The sequence below is a fragment of the Strix uralensis genome, chromosome 4 (genome assembly GCF_047716275.1).
Source record: "Strix uralensis isolate ZFMK-TIS-50842 chromosome 4, bStrUra1, whole genome shotgun sequence".
Lineage (NCBI taxonomy): Eukaryota > Metazoa > Chordata > Aves > Strigiformes > Strigidae > Strix > Strix uralensis.
In genome coordinates this window covers 13,981,896-14,005,552 of record NC_133975.1, presented here as the reverse complement: position 1 = coordinate 14,005,552, position 23,657 = coordinate 13,981,896, and the positions used below count along the sequence as shown (strand labels likewise).

General features: G+C 37.0%; 1 protein-coding gene across 1 annotated transcript in view; it reads right to left on the bottom strand.

The window, feature by feature from the left end:
* Nucleotides 1-23,657, bottom strand: part of JAKMIP1 (janus kinase and microtubule interacting protein 1) — a 247,157-nt gene that overhangs the window by 188,119 nt on the left and 35,381 nt on the right. The window contains exon 2 of the mRNA XM_074865729.1: nt 1,078-1,272. The gene's annotated coding sequence lies outside the window, so the exon portion shown is untranslated. The remainder of the gene's footprint in view (nt 1-1,077; nt 1,273-23,657) is intronic.

Below are 23,657 nucleotides of genomic sequence, written 5' to 3'. Positions count from 1 at the left end.
ACTTAGGGTCATACTTTCCCATCCATTCAGAAATGCAAAGCAAGTGTTCATTATACACTATACCAAATATAACTGCAAGGTTCATGAGCAGCAGAGAGGCAACAATTTCAACATGTGAACTACAAAATATCCACTAGGAAAGGATATTTCCTGGGTTACTGCTGCTTTTTTCTTTCTGCATTACAGTTTTCTGACAAACCTTGATTATATTCACTACACCTTTCTAGATAAAAATATCATTTCTATGGGCTAATGGCATTTTACTGCATCAAGGACAGTTACACAGAGTGGGGATTTCCCAGTTCTCCTAGTATTTCTAATCCTAGTAACTGCATCATCACTGAAGTTCCACTGCAGGACTACCACAGGATGAAAAAAAAAAAGGAATTAGGCACTGTGTTAAACTATCATCCTTATCATGCTTCTCCAATAGGAGGGAAACTGCTACTTTTCCCCATATAGTAGATGGTCCTTGAAGCAACCAAAATATTGTGGTCATTTTTTTACATATAGCATGTATAGCTGCCTTCTGAATACCCAGACCTGTGCATACTATAACACATAAAAGTCAACAGAAGGTTGAGAAAGTCTGTCAAAGAAGCTTAGCATCCAACTGAGACCAAAGGAATTAAAGCCTTTCTTCTTTATTAATGGTGATAGGTATAGCTGAAGTAGGACAGTGGTCAAATCAGCGAGCATATGATAAACATAAGACACTGAGCAACATTCTGTACTGCACATTTCAGATGCCATGGGTGGGGGGGAAATGCCTTACAAAATTAATAAAAAAAAATAATGAGTAAGAAAATGTTTATATCACCAGAAAATTTCTTCAGTGAACACAGAAAGTCCCTATATAAAGAGAATCATATTCAAGCAAAGACAAAAACTTAGTACAGATTTGGTTTATTTTACTGCCTGCAAAATTTGGTTTGGTTTAAACTCTAAGTAAAAAAAAAAAAAAATAATCACACTTGAAGCTTCAAATTATATTGTCTATAATAAATTGGTAACATATATCTGTATTGTAGATTTATTCTCTTCCTAACCAACCAAGATGCTGGCAATGCACAGTACCTTTCTCTTGTCCACAGGTTTCTGAAGCAGTTGTGTTCGATTTTAACTTAAAGAGGTGAAGACTGAGCAGCACCAGTAGCTAAGTCACTAGGTATGTTTGTACTGGGACTTGCCACACCACAACTCCTAGTCCTGTTGACACATTCTCTTCTTCATCAGCAAGGAGGGATTTCTGAGCAATATTAGTGACATCATCTGTTAAACAAAAGAAAAGAGATTCAATCCAAATCAGATCTGATTAACAGCTTTGATGGTAGCAATGCAATAAAAAAAATACTCATACAGGGTAACAAAATGCAGCAGAATAAGATATCATGCAAAATTACAAGTGTGGCATCTTCTTTCTATTAAGAACATGTCTAACTCATGGTCTTCTTTGCTAGATTGTCCTAAATGAAAGCAGGATGAAAGCTTCTAAATTATTTGACAACTAGACCAGGTCAATCCAGGCTGGTAATTCAGCATAGCTAACACTAAACTTGTATTCCATTTTAACACAAGTTTCTTTGTTTTGGGCTACAGGCTTAAATTATCATGGTGGCCACCTATAAATTGTTACATACATACTGGCCACTGCCATCAGTCTTTATAAATACCAAAAATATACCAACATAAGGAAGTTATCATGTGTCCTGTTGAAAAGAGGACAAGACTGAATTTCAGAAAACCTGAATTATATTCTTCTGTCTGTATACAACTCTCCTGTACAGTGAAGGTAATGATGACAATTTCCTCTCTGAAAAAAAAAATCAAAAGAGATGCACAAAGCCTTGACATTGTTTCTCTTCACATTTCTTGGTAATATTTCAACATATTTTGATCAGATGGGGAAACAACAGAGGCATTCAAATTTTTGTTGATATGCACTACATGTTAGTTTGGATTGATATTTCCCATGCACAGAAAAATCTATTTACAGAAATAAAATTATCTTTATGGAGATATCTTTATAATAAATACCACTCTGAAAGCTTAATGACTAGAAGAAAGTCATATTCCTTAATGAGTATCACCTACCTCAGTTCTCCTAGGGTGTCTAAACACCTGTGACAGCACCTTTATTTACACTGTGGAGTACGGAAAAGAGAGTAAAGCCTCCTCAGCAACAAATCTTCTCATAGCATGCCTTTTGTGTTAAAGTGCAAGTCAGTGATTAAGTAAAAGTGATTCAGATGAGTCAAACAAATTTCAGCAATGTCTAGTGCAGACATAGCCTTACCAGTGTCTCCAAAGCAGAGGGCTGGCAGACCCAGCACAGAACCAAAGAAACTCCCTGCCTTTTAGGCAAGAGAGCTGGAAGCCAGACAGGATACTCTATCTGAAGAGCACCAAAACATGATGGATATATCTGTTACCATGTACATGGTTCAAGTATTCACAAAAAGCTGCACCTCACATAAAATACATCAGGTTTGCATCCAACAGTACCAGTCCCCAAACCATAATGCCTAAACTATTTCCGTTGCTGGGAAGTACCGCACTCATTTCTAGCGGTTAGTTTAAGGTTACTGAGTCAATTCTGTTGTTAGTGATTTAAAAAAATTAATCCTGGCAGAATAACTTACCAGCCTATTTGTTCAATAAAGACAGCCATCTAGGCAGTATTTAATGGAGAAAGAAAAAAAAAAATATCTGCATACTCATTTCCTTAGGGCCATATTCACTTCTGTGAGAGAATACTTTTGAAGAGGATGAAAGTACAGCTAAGGCCAGATCATGGCAGGAGATCAAAGTGCTGAAACAGCTTAGTCAGCATCTTTAAGTAGCACAGAAGGTTGGAAAAGAGGAATTCAATCTATTTATATAGTAACAAACCTTCCCAGGGAAACAGGAAGGCCAAAAGCCTCTATTTTTTATGACGTCAGATATGCCTGACTTCACTCTATCTTTGTCATTCTTTTTGAGTTGCCCTGTTCATAAATATTCCAATATTATTATTCCACAAAAAACATTTTGTTGCCTTCTTCTGGCCTTCAGGAGAAATTTGAATACACTTGAATAAAAGGGAAAGAGAAGGTTTTCCCCTGTTAATATGTAAATGAGAAGCATCTAAGAGAAAGCAAGAGTTTACTTGTCAAAGACAAGTAAAGACAGCAATCAGGCCAGTAAGATGACAATAAAACAGAACAATACCCACAAGACTCAAAACAGAAAAAAAACATAACTTCAAATTTACAAGTTATCCAGGTAAGTTGTCTACTTTAAAATGTGCTTAACTTTTAGCAGATCTATTCATTCTGCAATACCAATTCTTCTTAAAGGAATTCCTAGATTCTAGAAAACTCATCATTAAGAGTTGTATTTAAGTTCTTTAGTAAATTTGGAAATAAAAAGTTTCTTAATAATATTTTCGGCTGGTGGCCTCCCTATATAAAGAGAACAGTGTTTACAAAAGTTTCGAGAGAAGGATGAAACACAGATTTAGAACCTGCAATTTCAAGTTGCAGTAACAATAGCATGTATAATAAAAATAGTGTAATAATGTGACGATATCTACTTTTTAAAGTGGGTGTTTCAGTGAGATAGCATACCAGTGAGACTAAAAAAAGACAACTAATTGGCAATAAGTCTTTCAGAAACTATGGCAAATTTGAAACATTTAATTATGTCACTAATAGTCATTAATAGTCACTAGAAGTTGTTAGAATGCTATTCACAACAAATTACCAGCAACCACTGGAAACCTACAACCCAATAATCCTTCAGTAATCTTCCTATAGCTTCTTAAAAGATACGCTAATACAAAAATAACTTAAAATAACTGGATACTTAATTTCACATTTCCAGTAACTGCTAAGCTAAATATACTTCTAATGGCAGGGGGGGGGAAGGATAAAGAGGGGAAAGTGTTGCTGTGGAAATGTTTTTGTTAATCTACAAACAAACAGCATAAATCACACTTGTTCAAATTCGTTCAGAACTCAAAATATATCGTGCACACCAAAAACTCCTCAACGAGCCAAAACTATTATAGAAATAATTTGACAGATGAGCTGATGTTTGATAAACTATTAGTTTCCCTCAGTGTAATAAAGTCAGCAACATATTCATATCCTGTAGTTATGGCAGTACATGCTAAATAAAGTAAGTTGATTCAGTTATGTTCTTCATTATATAATGGCTCTCTAGAAAAAAGTTCATTGTTATAAAAATTAAAAGTTTATTTTTGTTTACATGGCAATGACTTGCAACACTTGTCGACATTTTCCAAATAGTTAGGAAAGCCCAGAAAGTATCCAAGTTTGTTTGCTTGGGTCTTTTAATTACAAACTTAAATACATAGAATCTTTGGTGAAAATTCTGTTTCTCACACATTATTCCATCATGTTAAGTAGCATCATATCTTGAGAGCAACAAAAATTTAAAGGTAAGAGAGCAAACACTGATGCTAACCTCCACCCTTTCCTTTAGAAAGAACAGGCAAAACACTCAGATTCCCAGAGATTTTAGCTAGATCTGTTCATATGGGACATCTTAGTCCATATTGACTGTTAAACAGAATGCAGTACTTACAGAAGGTTCAAAAAAAAAAAAACTTACTACGGTGGACAGATATTTTAGATTTCTTCTTGTGAGGTAGAACAGCTGAGGACAATTCCTCTGACAATTGGGTACAATGTCATGTACAGTCCGTACATGCAGGGTCTGTGGACTACAAGGTGGGGGAGGAATCTCAAAAGAACGCCTTTTTCTGTAGAAGAGAGGTACTAACCCTTCCTCCTGTCCTACACACCTCAAACATCAACAGGCAGGGTCCAACTTTAATCTTCAGAGTAGAAAAATAAGATAATCATCACATCCTTAGCGTGTGGTAACATCAGAGTAGTCTCCCCAAATATTTCTGAAGCTGTCCCTGTATCCTCGTACAGCTGATGCACAATTTGAAGACTTTTTGGAAAAAAGGCTTTTTGGTTTCAGAATGACTAAGCATAAGAACATGGTAGACAGTGACGAGAATGACCCATATAAAAGGCAATTTCTTTGGGAATACAGTGCTGAGCACATCTGTGAGTTCTCTGCAGTAGTTGCTAGAAATTTTGCTTGGCAAATGCTTTGTGACGGGAATGTACATTACCATTGGCTTTTTGTCAGAAGTTATTCTAATCGACAGTTGGAGGAGGGAAGGAAGCGGTTCCTTCTTATCACTAAATGTTCAAGTATTAAAAAAGCATACTTCTTTCCAAAAATCCATGACATTTTACTATAATACCTTGTTTTCCAGTCTAAAGCTTTATATCCATAGTATTAATTTGATTTATAATTTGTCAGTAAGACCAATGTTTGTCAGGCATACAAATTACATGCAAAAAGATTGCATCTTCCCATTCTTGCCTCTAGTCTTTGATTTGTAAGAATGCAATATTTGCTTTGGTACCAGGTTCCCTGGGATTTCCAGCAGAGCAAAGAGTTTATTTACACAAAAATAAAAGCAGCACAGATGCAGCCCTTAATGAATGGGACCTGACACGTCGACAGCCAGAACATGTCAGCAACAAACACTTGTATCCCATACACATCATTTGCTCTCTCCTGTATCCATTCCGTTTCCACCTAACACCATATTATGACCAGAAAATATGACACCTTCTGCTGTGGCTGTACCAAAAGCAGATAGAAAAAATGGTACTTAAAAGAATCACCAGAAAGCAAAGGTAACTTAAGTGGAAGCTTCAATGTAAAACATTGTGAATGCATCACAGTCCAAGGTAGAAAAAGCACAGATCATGCCACAGTGGCATCCCCTTTCAACACAAAGACTTACCAGCAAGAAAATACTGTGACATGACATTTATTGAACATTCTACATATCCTCAGCAACATACACTTAGCAACACGCGCAACCACCATCTCCATTGTTCATATAGTAAACAAACCTAAAGAGGAGAGGACAGAATGACTTTGGGAACTTTTTCCTACTTTTACTTATTTTTAATACCAACCTTGAAGTTGATATGGCAGAAATCAAAGACATGATAAGCAGCAAGTTCTTGCCTACAAATACTGCTTTGATGACTACTAGGAACAATAATGGAAACTTTCCTAATCTGTTGGTTTTATTGCAAAATATGTCTTTGGTGAATGAAACAGAATTTTTATTTGGATACTAGAAACAATGACAAACATAAAAGTAGTCACTCACATTCCTGCCTCCTCTATGTTATAGCTTTCTGTTTTGGGATCTCCCTAACAAATCACTCCTTGGGATTCATTTAAACTTCTGCCAGCAATGGTGGACTACCAAAAATAGGTCAACAATTGAAGTTTGTTTCCATGTTGTTCTATATTGCCTTACTGCATATTACTATACACAACTCCCAGATGGAGAGTCTAAAAATGACTGGTAGGCAGTGCATCATGCTTTCATAGGAATTGATATCATTCCTGCCACCTTGCTGTTATAATTGGATTGTCAGTGCAAAGAAAAATCTTCCCACTCTTTCACTTTTTTCTAAAGTAGGAAGCAATAGGAATTCTTGAGCGGGTGCTTCAGAAGAATGTGACTTGTACAGTCAATTTAACACCATAAAACACACTTAGAAAATAAGTTAACTATGGTATTTACTAAATTTTATGTGATAAATATGTGTGCAAACTGAAGGACACAGTTGCCTTTGTGTGCAAAAGTAGGGAAATCTATATTCTCTATGTTACATAGTGCTTATGTGTAATAAGGATATACAAAGACTTCCCCGGTAATTAAGATGACTGGGATGAAGTAGAAATTGGGTGGGGGAAGAGTTATCCATGTGAAATAACCTCCTTAAAGACTACCAATAATTAATTAATAATCAAAGTTATGAAAGACATTCTGTATTCATTAAATATCAAGCACGTTAATGTCCCATGTATGTTTTTAGAACAGATTCAACAAGCTTTCAGTGAGCATGACCAGAGACTACACAGCCTCATTCACACGAAGAACCAGGTTTTTTTATACTTTAAAAAAATACATACACATACTAAAACATTCAACATAAAATGTTTTCCTCAACTCAGATTTCCTTGCTGGAGGCTGAGACTGGTAACACTTCTCAGCCTGTTTACACAAGTTTGTGGGCTCTTTTTGTTCCCAAGTATGTCAAAGGAGCCAGCCTACTTCCTGGAGGCACTCTCCTCTGACACCCCTTCTCCCGCACCAAATCAGCTTCTAGATAGCTTCCATTCAGCTAACAGGTCTTAGGCTTAGACCTTACAAAAATAGACTATCCTTTCACATGTATAACATTAATGTTTGTGTTACCATAGGACTTATATAAATGCAAGAGAGACAGGAATGTCAAAGTATTATACAACCATCCATTCTACATCATCTACAGCAAAGCATAAAATCAGGGGTTTAGCACTTCAGTAGGAGCAGTGTTGAGTGCATTAAGAAACTTGCTGGAATATACTTTTCTTTATACAGTCTTAAACACCAGTGAGTTTACCCAAGAACTTTTAAGAACAAATTAACGCACTTCAATGCATTTTCTATACAGTCTTTTCTGCCTGATAAACAGATCGAGGGCGAGTTTCCAGCCACACACAGGCTTCAAAAACAGTTCAGTGCACTCTCATTCCTTGGCTTGATGCCTCTTGCTCTGTCTACTTGGTGCTGTACCAGTAGCGAGTTCAGCCTGCACAGACTCAACAGACTCACCCCTTCAATGGGGTAAGAATGAAGGGAGATGTTGTGCCATTGCTCTCTACTGGCAGTAGTGTGCTTCCACATCAGTTTCAAGCTGCTGAATATCATTTTTTGTGCCCTGGACTGACCCAACAATTGAAGCTATTTTGTCCTGCACTTATACAGCTTACTCAAAGACATAGTCTGGAGCAATGAAGGTTTACAAGACTATTTTTCCCCCCCTACTCCCACACACAGAGTTAAATACTGCATTATCAAAGTGACTGAGATTGCTGATGTAAGATCACCAATTAGACTGGCCCTCCAAGGGAATATAAACTTATTCATGGACTAATCCTCACTATCTCAGATACTAGAAATTTTGCAGTTTTAAAGCTTGAACAAGGATTCTTCATAGGTCTGTCACTGATAATGCAATTATGCATATTGTTATGTCCAAAGTCTTTCACATGATGGAAAAGCAAAGGTTTTTGCTTCTAAAAACAACTATTTTTCCACTGGTTCTCCTCAGGGCCTAGTGTTTATTAAACTTAAGTCTAATGCATGACTTATTAGGCTATTCAGGCCTTTTCGCTTCTCTCACATATGGCTTGTTTATTTGCTATTTTGCCTCAGCAGTTCATGCAGTATATAAATATGTATGACATCAATTTAGCATTTCTATGGGTATGAGCAAATACATATGGGTGGTCCTGTACAGAAACAACTGGATTCCTAAATCTGAACCTGAAGTCTGTTTCTTATATCTTAACCGTGAAAATTTCTTACGCAAAGGCTAGAATTTACTCATTTAGCTTAATTTTTATATGATTAATTAAAATTAAGAAACTTTCACATCAGCATTTAGCATGAGTTTGGAAAATGCCACATGTGACTTTTGCTACAAATAATAGTGTTCACTTTAAATTCCCTTGTGTACTCATAAGAAATCTGCACTGTGTCACAACAGAGATACTTCATGGTATGCACTTTATTTTTCAGAAGTTTTGACAAATTACTCACAAAACTCTTCTTGCAGCTCTATGGCAGTCCTTTCCTTTAAATGCCAGATCCTTACAGGTATGCACAGTCTTAAAATATGATGTTCAATAAGGGAAAATTTGAAATTAATACATTTAAAATTACAACCACAATGAGTATCTTTGCCAGCTGGAAGCTGGTATCGTGTAAACAACTGGAAAAAAATATAAGCTTCTGCTTTACAATGTTCCAAAGAACTTGTAGGATCACATATATTTCCCTTAAAGTTTTCCACTAATTTGAGAAAAATTCCTGGCTTTAGGGACTGCTCTTTTTACAAACCCTTGTAACTCAATTTTTTGGACAGTTGGTTGAAAAAAAAAAAAAAAAAGGAAGAACAGTAGGTATCTGAAACAAGTCAAAGATATGGAAAGCTAGAATATATTCTGTCTGAACAGGATAAAATTATCTGTCAAGAGGGGGTAAATAAGATGTCAAAGACCCATTACAGAGACAGTCTACCATAATGCTACTATCTCTTTCTAATTCTGCAATATGTATATTCCCAAGCACAGACATGTATGCATAGAAAACGCCATACCTAGTCAAAGTAGAAGTAACATTAAGTAAGGAGAAATGTGATTTTTAAATTTCAGCACTAGCTTTTATTATTATTATTTTTGCTTTTTAAAACGAAGCTCTCTTAATAACTTTGAATGAGTTGCACAATCAGCTAGCTTATACTCTAAAATCAAGGAAGCCAAAGATAAAGTAGTTCAACACCCCATCTACAAACTAGTTATCAACCTTACATCTCTGGAGTTCCCTCCTGACTGTCCCTTGACAAATATACCTTTTTATTACCAACACACAGTGCCTATCGTAAGGCTAATAAAACATGAAACAAAACAAATCATTTACATCAAATCTGCAGTTTCACAGAACTCATCATCCAGGAATAAGTACAGGTCACTGCTAGTACTTCTCCTTTGCAGACAGCATATGCCAACGGAAGAGGTTTACTCCAGGTCACCCAGTGAGTCAGCAACAAATTGTGAAAAGGACTTGGAGCAGCTGAGTCGCATGTTCTTGGACTGCAGCTCAGCAGTTAACTCTGCCTGGGAAGAAAACCTGCGCTTTCCATACCTAACATTATCAACCAGCTCTGTTAGAACACAAATTGAGCAACCTCATTGATGTTAGGTTTGTAGTATGTTATTAGTAAATGCTTTAATTCTAACCGCAAAGTTACAAATATCTACATTTCTCAGAGTTACATAGAAGCTATGAAGTGCACAGATCCTGTGTGCTCAATGAAGATTTCATAACGATCATAAAAATGACACACGTACATACATGTGCAAATTCTGTGCTTTTCAGTGCTCTCTTTCAGATTTTGACAAAGATTTAACATTTAATAAATATAAGAATCCAGCTAGCATATTATCCCACCTACTCATAAAAGGAATATTTTTCTGCTCAGAGACAGCATGTTAAAGTGATTTGCCGGAGGAGATGACAGAACTTTCACTCTCCCAGAAACCTCGGCAAGTCCAATTAAACAAAGACAAGTGTAACAGTTTGAAACAGGCACTGTTTGATACAAAGAACATCACTACCTTTCAGTAAAGGACTTCACGCTAGTTTTACATGAACAAAAAGCTGCTTCCAATTAAAATCATAGTAATGGGGGATGGGAGAAAAAAAAAAATCAAGCCAATCACTCTTCAGGTACTTGCCTTTATGAAACAATTACCCAGCAATGGAGTAACATCCCTTTCCAGCCCCTACAAGAGCACTGTAGGGGAGTGCTGTAGAGATGCAGTAATGTGCAAGCATGCTGGCTGTTAAATTCTAGTTCTCCGTTAATTCCAGTCCAGTTATTTACCACACTGAATTCTTCAGATGTCTCTACCATAAGGATTTCATGCCTGACAGTGGCACACTTCACAACAGATCATATAGAATTTTACAACTATTACTGAAAATGCATCTACCACTCAAAAGGTATTTAGGTATCCAGAGATGCAAAGAGCTAGTGATATTTCTTAAAATAGGCAATCAATATATGTTGATAAGTGCAACTTATCTACTGTAGATTTTTCAGTCCCTGAGACTGAACACTACAAGCCCTGTTTCAGTTACTGCTATGCACAGAAAAAGCAAAGGCTTTGACATTTTTGGTTCTACTTTAATTCAATAACAGCACCAAAAACCACACCTCACATGTATAAAAGAAAGTCTAAAATATTGGATACCAAAACTACAAACTCAATACAAGTTTTCTTAAATACACTGGATTATATCCTCCCTCTGCCGCATCTCCTCTCACATGTTCATGTTCTACAGAGAATGAACTCTCTCTTTCCCATTGGAGACAAATACCTCATCACTTCTTTCAGTCTTCCTCATCATAATATCCTATGTATGCCATGAGTACTAAATACCTTTTCTTCTAGAGATGTTCTGGCTGATATATATCTAATTAAAGTCAGAACAACTCTTCTTAGCTCAGCATAAGCCGGCCTTTGAAGATTGGTTGTTGTGTTTCAGACCCGATTAAAAGACTGCATCTCGAAGACCTTGTGTAACTTCCACTGACCTCAGCTGGATTTAACAAAAGCTACGTGAGTGCCCTTGCCTGCAAATGTTGCTTTTCCAGTATAGAGTCACTGTCTTTCTACAAATGAGGACTGAGGAGAAGACATTGGAGCAATTTTGGTCATTAAGGAACAGAAAGGTAGGAATCAATTGAGTTATATTTTAACAGAGCTTTGCCTTCACTTTTTTATCATGAAGTTCTGCTTCTAGCCTCCCTAGTGGAGGCTACCAGCTGTGAAAATCTGAGTGTCCTAAAAATACGGCTGCCATGGCCTTCTCAAGATACATCAGAGAAACTAATCTTGTTCCACTAAGTAAATAAATTAAAAGTAGAAACACACCTCCCCATAGCCTGGTGTCTGAAATCCTTTTTCCTTCCTCTCCTCACACATTTTTATCCTCTCTCTATATATATATATAAAAATTTACATACACACAGTAACGTATATGCTATACACCAAAGCAGGATGTTATTGAAAGCTGTTCAGAAATGCCTATAGATTTGACAAAAAAAGTCCGTTTCTGGGATGTCTAGCATCCTGGTCCCTCAGCCCCAGACACAGTGACCCCACCAAAGCATTACAATGGTGTTCACAAAGGTCCGGAGGAACCTGAGCTGGAATGTGCAATATCCCAATAAAACAGCCACACTCCATAGTGGTGACATGGGGAGGGCCCAGCCTGAGGGGCACAGTGCAGAGGGGACATACCCTGAGCAGGGTGAGTTTTACTGCATTTGTCACACTCCCTTTGGCATTTCCGAGATCCGTTCATACAAATGTGCAAGATATCCATCTTTCAGGAACATGAGCGTGGGGACCAGGCACAGACACAAACCTGCTTTAACATCTCCACAAAGGAGTTCCTCACTGTTCTCATCATCATGATATATACTGATCTTAACATTCTTGCTGGCCTGTCAGCAGTAACATAGCTCAGCTTATTTTACTTTGCCAGCTCAAAGTTCAAGCTCAGCATCCCTAACTGCAGCTCAGTGCTCTTCTCTCATTTCCACACCTGTGCAGACTGAACTACCCCCTTTCTTTTGCTGATTCATTGTCACACATGCCCCCCCCCTTTTTTTTTTTTTAAATTTTATGTCCTGTTGCCCTACTAAATTTGCAAAAGAAAGAGTAAACCCAGTTCCAGGAGAAGTGTTAACTTGCTTTAAATTTGTTTGCTCTATAACAAGTTAATTTTGAAATTAATATTCTTCTAATATCATGTCAGGAAATATCAAGTCCAATTCTTTGCAAATGCAAATGCATTGTACCAAAGGTTTTTTTATTCACAATTTGGTTAAGATGGTTTATCTCAAAATTATCTGCAATATTAACTATGACCTGATGAACGAGTTAAAAGTATTAATTTATTTTTCACTTTCTTTATAATACCACCTTCAATACAAAGCATAAAATAGTGAGCTTTTTTAAAAAAAATGTGCATTGCATTACTATCTATAACTTGAACGCTGAAAAGAAATGTTCTGAGAAATTCTTTGTCTGGTTTCAGGTTTGTTTGTTGGTTTTTTTCTTTGTTTTTCCCATCTAAATCACTTGGCTTCATACATCCTTTTTTTACTGTGTATTTATCTAAACACCTCCCAGTAAATAAAGTTTCAGATGAAATAGACTGCTGCTTGAGTCAGCAAAGATACACCAGAAAAAGAGGACTAACATATGCATGCTACTGCATCAAAGTATCCATATTTATTAGGGACAATAGAACAATAAAGTCAAGGAAAGTGCAACCATCAGCAGAAGTGCACATGTTGAGGATAAAATATATTGAAGAAGCCATGTACAAGGGATGGAGTCCTTAGATACAATTCAGCTGGCTTACACTTAGTCCTTTTCTACACAGCAATAGTTTATATATATATATCTTTAATATATATTTAAATATATAAAAAATATACACAAACACACATCCAAGATAAAATTTTTTTTTGACCAACATGGCAGTTTGTATGCATCTTCTCTCTAAACCAGGAGAACATTACATTTTTAATACTGTGTCATTTTGAAGTCCTTAAGGGACTTAAAATGGACAGATGTATACTTTAAACTTGTATTTCTGACACATTTCTTTTGTTAAAAGGTAAGCCTATAGAGGACTAATGCTGTGGACAGTACCATTTATATGGTAGTGAGGGCATTGGAGTGCTAATTACCACCCTTTGTGCCTATCACCTAACAGGTCAGGGTGTTGGGTTTGTTCTTTTGGTTCAGCATGGGCCAAAGGCTTTTAAGTAAGCTGTTCACTAGGTTGTATATCCATTATAATTTAAAATCTAGCAAACATTAGAATTCTTCACTTCCACATGTATCACCTTGAGCAAACCTGCACTAAATTTCTTCTGTCATCATACAGACAACGTTCATCTAGAAGCTTTTTAAAATCCTTGTGGGATTCTTCACAATATTCTTTATGGCAATTTATTTGCTGAAAGTATAACAACTGTTGTAAAACAAACAAAATTCAATTAAGCTTTATACTGGAACATTTGTAAGTATGAAATGTTATTGTATTTTAACTTTGATGGGTTTGAAGTTAATTAATTTCAGACCACTGAACACTTAACACACAAAGGAGAAATTGTTTTTACAATTTAAAAAAAATAACTGAATTAAGGTTTACTGGATACAATATGTGTGACTTTGTCACCTAATTATCATCAATTTTTAAATAGCAAGCCAAGCAACAACATTTGAGGAGAAAATAAAAGTTACCTATAAGATAATTGATATGTATTGGTATTATTTCACCCAGAAGGTAACAGAAAGTAAGTCATCACTTTATCCTACAAGATTCTCTGGCTGCTGTACTGCAGTAGGATAAATTATCCCTTCCCTTTTGGTTTTGATGTTTATAAAATATGACTTAGTACTGCTACAAGCAAGTCATTAGCATGTTTGCAGAGTGAGGAGAATTTATGCATGTGATTTATGCACATGGAACTAGATTCTCCTGTGCATGAACTACTTGTTTACTCTCAGTTGCATGAAACTTGGCAATTGTATTTGGAAATTTTAGTGCAATCTGCTCTAATTCCAAAGGCTGGAGGCATGGAATAAAAGGGAAGCCTCCTTAAACCACTCTTTGGCAATGTATTGTAACTTGGAGGATATCTCCAATCATTCTTGTTAAGGAGCAATGTTATTAAAATTTTGTAAGTACTATTACATCATCCCAATAAGAAATAGTTAAAATTGAGAAAATTGATGACTGAACACTCAGAACTGAGGTCCTGAGTCAAGAGCAGCACCACAGATTTCTAAGATAGAAATAGACAATGAATCAATAATACGAATGCATTGATCAGTAGGAATACAGGTGAAGAGCTGATACATAATATTCTATTCTTATATAGCACTAAAAATATCTTTATGTAACATACTATATTTATAGCTGGGGGGGGGGTTTAAATAATTGACGGTCTCCAAAATGAGGCCAGGATTAAAACAAGTAATTTTGTTTTGACAAAAAACTTGAGCAGATCCAAGAACTTTTATTCAACTCAGATCTTGTCTAAACTACAAAAGCAGGATAACAAGTTAAAAAACTGTTGTCCCCTGACCTGGCTCCTGCTAATTACCATTTCTAGATTTATTAGATTTTAGCCTACTTAAGAAATTTAATTAAAGTCCAATCTACACTACAAATGATAACTGTATTAAGCATAGCAGCTTGCTGGCTTTGTTGGATCATTAGCGCCTCTCAGTGAATGTCAACTGCAGGACACCACTCTCAGCTGTGTAGCCAAGGGAGCCATCCAGCTAAGTGACCACTGCTCACTGTCCTTTGCCTAACCCAGAAATCACAACCTATTACTCAGAGCATCACACAGATTAGAAGCATTTCTTAGAGGATTCAGCCAGCTATAAACCAACAACACTTAGTAAAGGCATATAAACATGTTTTTCATTAGTCATAACACCAGCTTTCACATTTCTTAGCTGATTGCCAGTAGGGTGTAAGACACAAGATTGAAATTCCCTTTAAAGACAGTTAAAATAAACCCATGCATATGTTTACCCAGACTTTAGTAAAGCCTTTGACACCATTTCCCACAGAATTCTTCTGGAGAAACTGGCTGCTCATGGCTTAGACAGGCATACTCTTTGCTGGGTAAAAAACTGGCTGGATGGCTGGGCTCAGAGAGTTGTGGTGAATGGAGTTAAATCCATTTGGGGGCCGGTCACAAGTGATGTTCCCCACAGCTCAGTATTGTGGCCAGTTCTGTTCAATATCTTTATCAATGATTTGGATGAGAGGATCAGTGCACCCTCAGTAAGTTTGCAGATGACACCAAGTTGGGTAGGAATGTAGATTTGCTTGAGGGCAGAAGAGCTCTACAGAGGGATCTGGACAGGCTGCATTGATGGGCCAAGGCCAACTGTGTGAGATTCAACAACACCAATTGCCAGGTCCTGCACTTGGGTCACAACAACCCCATGCAACACTACAGGCTTGACAAAGAGTCACTGGAAAGTTGTACGGTAGAAAAGCACCTGGGGGTGTTGGTCAACAGCTGGCTGAATGTGAGCCAGCAGCACGACCAGGTGGCCAAGAAGGCCAATAGTATCCTGGCTTGTATCAGAAATAGTGTGGCCAGCAGGACTAGGGAAGTGATCATCCCCCTGTACTTGGCACTGGTGAGGCCACATCTCGAATACTGTTTTGGGCCCCTCACGACAAGACAGACATGGAGGGGCTGGAGCAGGTCCAAAGAAGGGCAACAAAGCTGGTGAAGGGTTTATGAGTCTTATGAGGAGCGGCTGAGGGTTGTTTAGCCTGGAGAAAAGGAAGGTTAGGGGAGACCTTACTGCACTCTACAAGTACCTCAAAGGAGGTTGTAGCAAGGTGAGTGTCAGTCTCTTCTCCCAAGTAGCAAGTGATAGGACGAGAGGAAACAGCCTCAAGTTGCACCAGGGGAGGTTTAGGTTGGATATTAGGAAAAATGTCTTCACTGAAAGAGTTATCAAGCACTGGGACAGGCTGGCCCAGGAAGTGGTTGAGTCACCATCCCTGGAGGTATTTAAAATTCATGTTGAGATGGTGCTTAGGGACATGGTTTAGTGGGGGACTTTGCAGTGTTAGGTTTATGGTTGGACTCAATAATCTTAAAGGTCTTTCCCAACCTAAATGATTCTATGATTCTATCTATACATAATGATCTATTTCACTCCAAAACATGGTGTATTCTATGTAACAAAACACTTTTCATCTGCAAAACATTTTCAGTATCAAAAACGGATGAGCTGGAAATGCCCAAGCCCAGAATTATGTCTAGAAAAGTTTACCTCATGAGCTTCAAGAAGGTATTCTTCTGTTACCACCCACAATTAACAGAAAGGTATATATAAATAAGAAAATTTGGTATGGACAAGTAAGAGCATAAATAAAGCAGCTAAGTTATTCTTTAACCAGACTGTCTATAAGGTCCCAAGTAGTACATAACCAGAAATGCCTTTAGGAACTTAAGAACATACTGTGAATTTTCTCAAAAAGCAGACAAACTAGTGTCAAAAGCATACCACATTTGCAAACACACAAAATACAGGTGATCTGTTCAAGAATAAGCCTCACATGTGAGGTGATTCCCTTCATTACCCTCAGTCTAGAGTACTGCATCCAATTTTATGCAGAAATAGGCCATTTAAGGAGTCTAGATGGAAGCCACAAGAAACAGACTAAAAGGCATGACTGAAAAGAATTGGAATTGTTAACTCTGAATAAAAGAAAATAGAGAAGTGGTAAACGTCTTATCTGTGAAAGGTTGTTGCCAAAAAGAGGAATAAAATCCTCACTGGGTTAACTGGGAAGCAGATGATCAAGGATTAAAACTTTGGATAGATACTGTGAGAGAGGGGACCCAGTAAGACTGGCTAACTGGAGCGATAGATAACCTAGAAAGAAGAAACCTAGAAATATCTACCCAAGCTTTCTGAGAAGTCATCTCCATCAGGCAGGCAATTAAGGGCAAGTTGAACAAATATATGTCAGTAGTGCTTTATCTATCCATCCTAATCTTCAGAAGGACAAAGGACCAAGTAATGTCCAAATACACTTTTTATTCTTTTACAGACTTTTTTTTTTTTTGGGGGGGGGGGGGGGGGGGGGAGGTGGTGGTGGTATGGGTAGATACCACATAAATTTACCTCTGCATTGCATGTCAATTCTGTAGAGTATTTCTCAAACGTCTCTCCACTAATTTAAGGGTCACTTAAATGCCAGGCTTAGATAATTTGCTTGTTTAAAGGAGTCTCAAGGCATTTTGAAAGGGCAATGATCTAATGTTCACTGCACTTGCCTTACCAAACACCATACTTGCAGTATTTTTTCTGCATGCATTAAACACAGCACTGCACAGTAGGGTTTCCCTCTTTTAAGGGCAGAAATCAGTGAGAGTACCAAATTCCAATCTAAACCACACATTGTCTCCTCAAAGGTTTTAACAGACGAGTTTATAATTGAATGGCTTTAATCACCTGTTTTCATATATGCAAAACATCAATTAGGCTCGCACACATACACAAGAAATAAAACCTTGGTTCTATAAAACAGACAATCCAGAAAATATGCATTGAATTCAGAATGTTAAGAATCCCTCAAAACCAAAATACCTCAACCAACTAAAAATCCTTATTTTTCCATAAACTGTTTTTAATAATTTCTGATTAAAACTTTACATTCATCAAGAATTAGAAAGAAAATTAAAGTCATTATGTATCTCAGATCTACAGAACTAAATTTTAAGTCAGAATTTAAATTCACCCCCTGGAGTGATAGTCAAATGAGGAGGAAAATCCACTGTTTTCCTATCCTTGCATATGCTTTTGTAAATTTTATTAACATATAAATGACAGAACTCCAGAACAAACAAGAACTACTTATTTATAGTTTGATGAGCTGCAAATCAAGATGCAAACAGCATGGGCAGAGCAACAGCACCAAGGATTTGTTAACTCTGCACCTTCTGAAAACAGCTGTACGTGACATACAAAACACAACACACATGCAAATAGATGTGCTTACAGATCCTGGCACATTTTTAAGGAACCACTGAGTAAGAATAACCAGTTTGGCAGAGGGGGGAATGTTTGCATTTTTTTTCCCTTCACATTTTTTAATTCCAGTTTTTCTAGCAGTACACCTTGCTCTGATACAAGACACCAACAGGTGCTAGGACTATTGCATGCATTTTTCTTTTCTGTGATGACTCTGGCAAGACTGAGCCTTCCTAATGTGACAGGTAATCAACTCAAAGTTCATAGCTGGTGTCAGGCAGGTTGGTGTTGAATATCTATAGTGGGAAGCTACTAAACGAAAGCAATACGTTGACAACACTGACTCTGCAACAAATGCACTTTTTCTTCTGAAGCCATTGCTCTTCACAGGAACGTTCATTAGCAAGACAGTTATTCCACTGGATTTAACAATACAGTGAACATTATATCAATGTTGCTAGTCTCCTTCCAGTATTTTTTGTTTGGATACCATGCCAAGACAGGTGCAGTGGGCAGACCAAGAACACTCCTGTGGTAAATGTTGGATTCTGATATTCCCTTATTGTCTCCATCTGAATGAACCAGGTCTTACTCAAGTGAGTATTTCATTGTGAGGGTCTGGTTAGGATGGAAGAACGAAGAGTCTCAAGTTCACTATTACAGGACCAGTTTAACAGTTAAAAACGAAAAGATGATTTTTTTATTTTTTTTTTTTTTTTAGTATTACCAGTGTTCCCATGCTTGAATAGCAGTGACAGTTAACACTGTGCAGCATTGTTGGAGAGAATTCCTGGTTATCCAAGTGATAGGCCAGCAGGGTAGCATGGCTTGGCAGGGACCTCAGGAGATCTCTAGTTCAACCTCCTGCTCGGGGAGGAATGTCTGAGGTCCAACCACATCACTCAGGGCTTTATTGAGCCTGTCTTAAAAACATCCAAGGATGCATCCTGCAAACCCCTCCCAGCAGCCTCTTCCAATTCATTTCTCACTAGTATAGGACCACTCTGCACAGCATATTCTAGGTTGCTCATGGTGCGCTGAAAATACACCCATTTCAGCAACTGAGGCTGTTCTGAGAAGAGCTTCTTCCACTACACATTATAGTTTTTCTTGAAACTTGCAGAACCCACTCTTTCCATTAAGAAGAAATAACAGAGATCTGTTATCCCTGACCTTCTGTGATGTATCCCCCAAAACAATTAACACAGACTGTATTTTCCCTTCCTGTATTAATCTACTAGACATTGGAACCTAGAGTTAGTACAGCTTAACCCAAAGTAACATCCACAGACCAACAAAAATCACTTTGCTTCACTTAGTCTTTTCACATCATTATACTTAATCACATTATCCTTCTGTTTTAACTCACTGATTTAGTCAAAGGAGGGTAGAGAAGATGAAAAACCAAATAATACTACTTGGAAAAGCACATAGGTGGTGAACAACTATCAAAGTGTTTTCATACACTTCTGAAATACACCGTAAACATTTTAACAAAAACAAATGTTACAAATTTTCTACAGCTTTATTGATGAAAAAAACCACTCTGTCATAGGTCTTTGGCCAGATGGGGCAGAAAGAGTTACCCCATCCTCTATCTGAGAAGGAATAAACAAATACAAATGAAGTAGGAAAAGAAAAACTGGCTTGCTGCTCCAGCACAGCATTTGAGAGATGTTCTTCTAAACGCTTGCAGTTTAGTGCATACAATACAGCTCATGAACATTCAATATTTGGGCATAGTAACACATGGACACAGTGCAACAGGGAGAAGATAAACACCCAACTAAAATGATTGCTCCAAATTTATTCCATCTCAATATGCAGTTCAACACAAAAGCATCTGCCTTATCACCTCAAATCTTAAGCGATGGTGGACCTATTTGGACAAGTACCAGCAGTGATTTTTCTCTATGTGCTCAAGGACAATATGGACAATCTTCTCTTCAAACATCAGTTTATTACAAATAAATAATTGATCAGTATTCTACAGACTCCTCTGCAATTATTCAAGCTTGTCAGCGGCATAATGTCTGAGAAGAAAAAAAAAACAAAAATAACACACACACGGTGTGTTTTAATTTAACTGACATTGCTCTGAAAATGCAAAACATACATTGGTTGAACACAAAACATAAATGCTGCATCTGTTCAACTAACTGCAAACTTCCGGAGTCCTATTACAGCACCTTTGATACAGCAAAACACAGAACACAAACTCCTGTTTGCTACAAGAGCTGACAATACTCAAGACCTCAAAACCAAATCCTTCAGTGCCCACAACTGACTTGACATGTTGACATACAGCACATTTGTTTGACAGATCTGCCTTTAGAAAGTACATTTTAGAAGTGGATTAAGGACTTCAAAATTGTTAGTACTTTCATATGTCAGGCATTTTATTGTGATAAAAAATGCAAACAGTACAAAGATGCCATTTTAAGATCTGATTTTGTACCTTACCTGCTTTGTACACAATAGACCGACATAATAAGATTAACATAAGTTTAGCACTTTCTATGCTTCCTGTGTGTCAGTATTATTTACTGATATTAGAAGCAAATACTGAATTCCAAACAGTTGTTTGCACGTTGTAATGACACAGGTTGACTAGGATATATCAGTCAGGTCACCATGTTGATTTCTTTATAATCTTCTATTATGTATTGTTCTGTTTTATGAATATGTTATGACCACACTCCACTTCTGCATGGATAAATTGATCATTGTTAAGGAAGGCCATCTTGTAAAACGTTAATCAAAGAACATGTTTCTCTTTCTATTAATATACATGAGGGAGAGGGAGATTTTGAGACACACTTGGGAATAATACACCCAACTGAAAAGAACCAGGTAACTAATTCAGTCTTCAAAGCTATCTCCCCATTTACAAGAAACATTATACAAGTTAAGCTCCTGATCTTGTGTGCAACAAGAGTCTATCACACGTAAAAGAAATTCAAGTACTTGTTACTGATGTTAATGTTTGTTCACTGGTCAGAACTAAGAATTTGGTCAATAAAGTGTTTGCATCTGGATATTAAAATAACTTAGATATGGAGTAGTCAGACAAATAATACACTGGCAGCACTTTGGTCTTCATTAGTCTCTAAACTGCAGAGACCAAAAACAAATAAGCAAGCAAGCTCTGCTTCTTTCTTATCCATAGAAAAAGGTAGAAACCTGTATCACTCCTACAGCAACCACAGCAATCAAAACCATTCTGCACTAACAGAAAAGTTTAACAGAATAGATATTAAAAAAATGAAATGCCCACAACTGGTCATCCACAAAATATTCCTGAATCTGCAGGATAGTCACACATGAGTAGCAACTGTAGTACAGGCATCCAACAACTTATCAATTCCTTTATTTTCTCTCTCTTGCCACTGTATTTCTAACACAAGCAAGTGTAGCCTTTTAATCTGAAGAAATCCAAAATCAGACTCCTAAATGATCTGGAATATTGAATAAAATTCCAGCCATGACTAGAAACGCCTCAAAGAAGTAAGATCTATCATATGCATCTTGCTATTCAGTTGTCAAAAATCATGGGCATATAAAGAATGGTGCTGTCAAAACAACAAGTGTGACAGTCAAAGGGTACAGCTGGATTATCATACTAAATGTTTAGACCATATAGCAATGATTTTTTTAAAAAATATGCAATGGATTTTAACAAATGGTGCACAGCATTGTTTTTTTATAACTATAATCTCACCTAAGGAAGCTTTCTGACCTGAATCTGTAAGTTAAAATTACAGTTTTGAAATTATAAAAGAGAAATTAATTTGGAGAGATAAAGGTTCATTAAGACATCCTAAAAATCAGGGGTCATACATTAAAGCCTAAGCGCTGTGAACTTAAGGAAATTATCTCACATCAGCTTTCACAGTAATGTTAATAAATGAAAGTGACACTATAGGATCTGCAATGGCTATCAATAAAAACGAAACCACCAAAAAACAAAGTTTTGAAGTGCTTCAGAAAGCAAAGTACATAGAGTCTAAGGGACCCCCTTTCTTCCACTAGCCTTGGCCAAACAAAATATTACATCTTCACTACAGACAAAAGTAAAAAAGATATGTAACAGGAATGAAAAAAATAACAATACAAAGGTAAAGGTAATCTCAATTACTTTTTTTTCATATATGAACAGCTTGTAAATCTTTGCTTCCTGCCAGAGGTCTTATTGCATTACTTCTATTTACCTGTAAACAAAATCACAGAATCACAGAAATCACCTAGGTTGGAAAGGACCTTGAAGATCATCTAGTCCAACCGTTAACCTAACAGAAAGAAATGATAGAAAGAAATGACCAATATTGACGGAGAGTTATTACACAAGAAAGACCCCCTAGAACTTCTCTGTCATAACAGATGAGTCAGATGAATTCAAGTTAGGGCACTATGTTTAAAAAAATTTAGCAAAATCTGTGTAATATCTAAGTCGCAGTCTGGTCAATCAAACTGTTGGCCCAAACATGAGCATTTAATGAACATGTGAAGAATTCTTGTTAAATATAAACCTTGGTAAACTTTACTGTAGATGGGAGAACCAGACGTCTTTCTTCTGCATGTATTTTTCTAAATTACTCACAGATTCACCATCTGCATTGTTTATACAATATGCAATACTAGACAACAGCACAGGCTGTTGAAGAACTTAAGCATAACCACACTGGCTCAGACCAAGATCATCTAGTCTAGCATACTGTCTCTGAGACTAACTGTGTACTAATCCAACAGCAGATGTCTTGAGATAAACATAAGAACAAAGCAAATGAGGGGAAAAAAGGCAAAAAGTATGGAAGAGCTCCTGTGCAAGGAAAATGAAGTGTAGAGCTCTTCAGCTTAGAAGAGAGGCAGTTTGGAGGAGGATATTCATATAAGGAAGAAGACGGTTAGGAATCAGCTGGTTGCTCTCTGCTATAACAAAAATATAGTAGGATGCAGATTTAGAAAAAAAACAGAAGGTGGCTCTTCAAGGAACAGGCATCAAAGTAATGAAATAACTGAAAGGACCTGTTACTCTGGAAATTTACATGGGTTGAGGGGGAGAATGAACAAATTTCTGGGGAAAAATAACCCAGTGATGGTTGCTAAATACAAAGAAACCACACACAACACAGAAAACCACTGAGCGGCAAACAGTTGGAAGATGGACGAGTAAGTGTGAATTGTCTCATATTCTTGCCCTGCTTTTACTTTTACTCCGGACTAAGCTTAGCGATGCTTAGGATACTAGATGCTGTGTTAGATAATATGCAGTATGACATAGAATAACTTCTCCTTAAATATTATAAAAACATATAAAAATGGGCCACCTCAAGACTACAATGAGACCTTTACTTAAGGTTTCTTGACTCTTTCTCTGA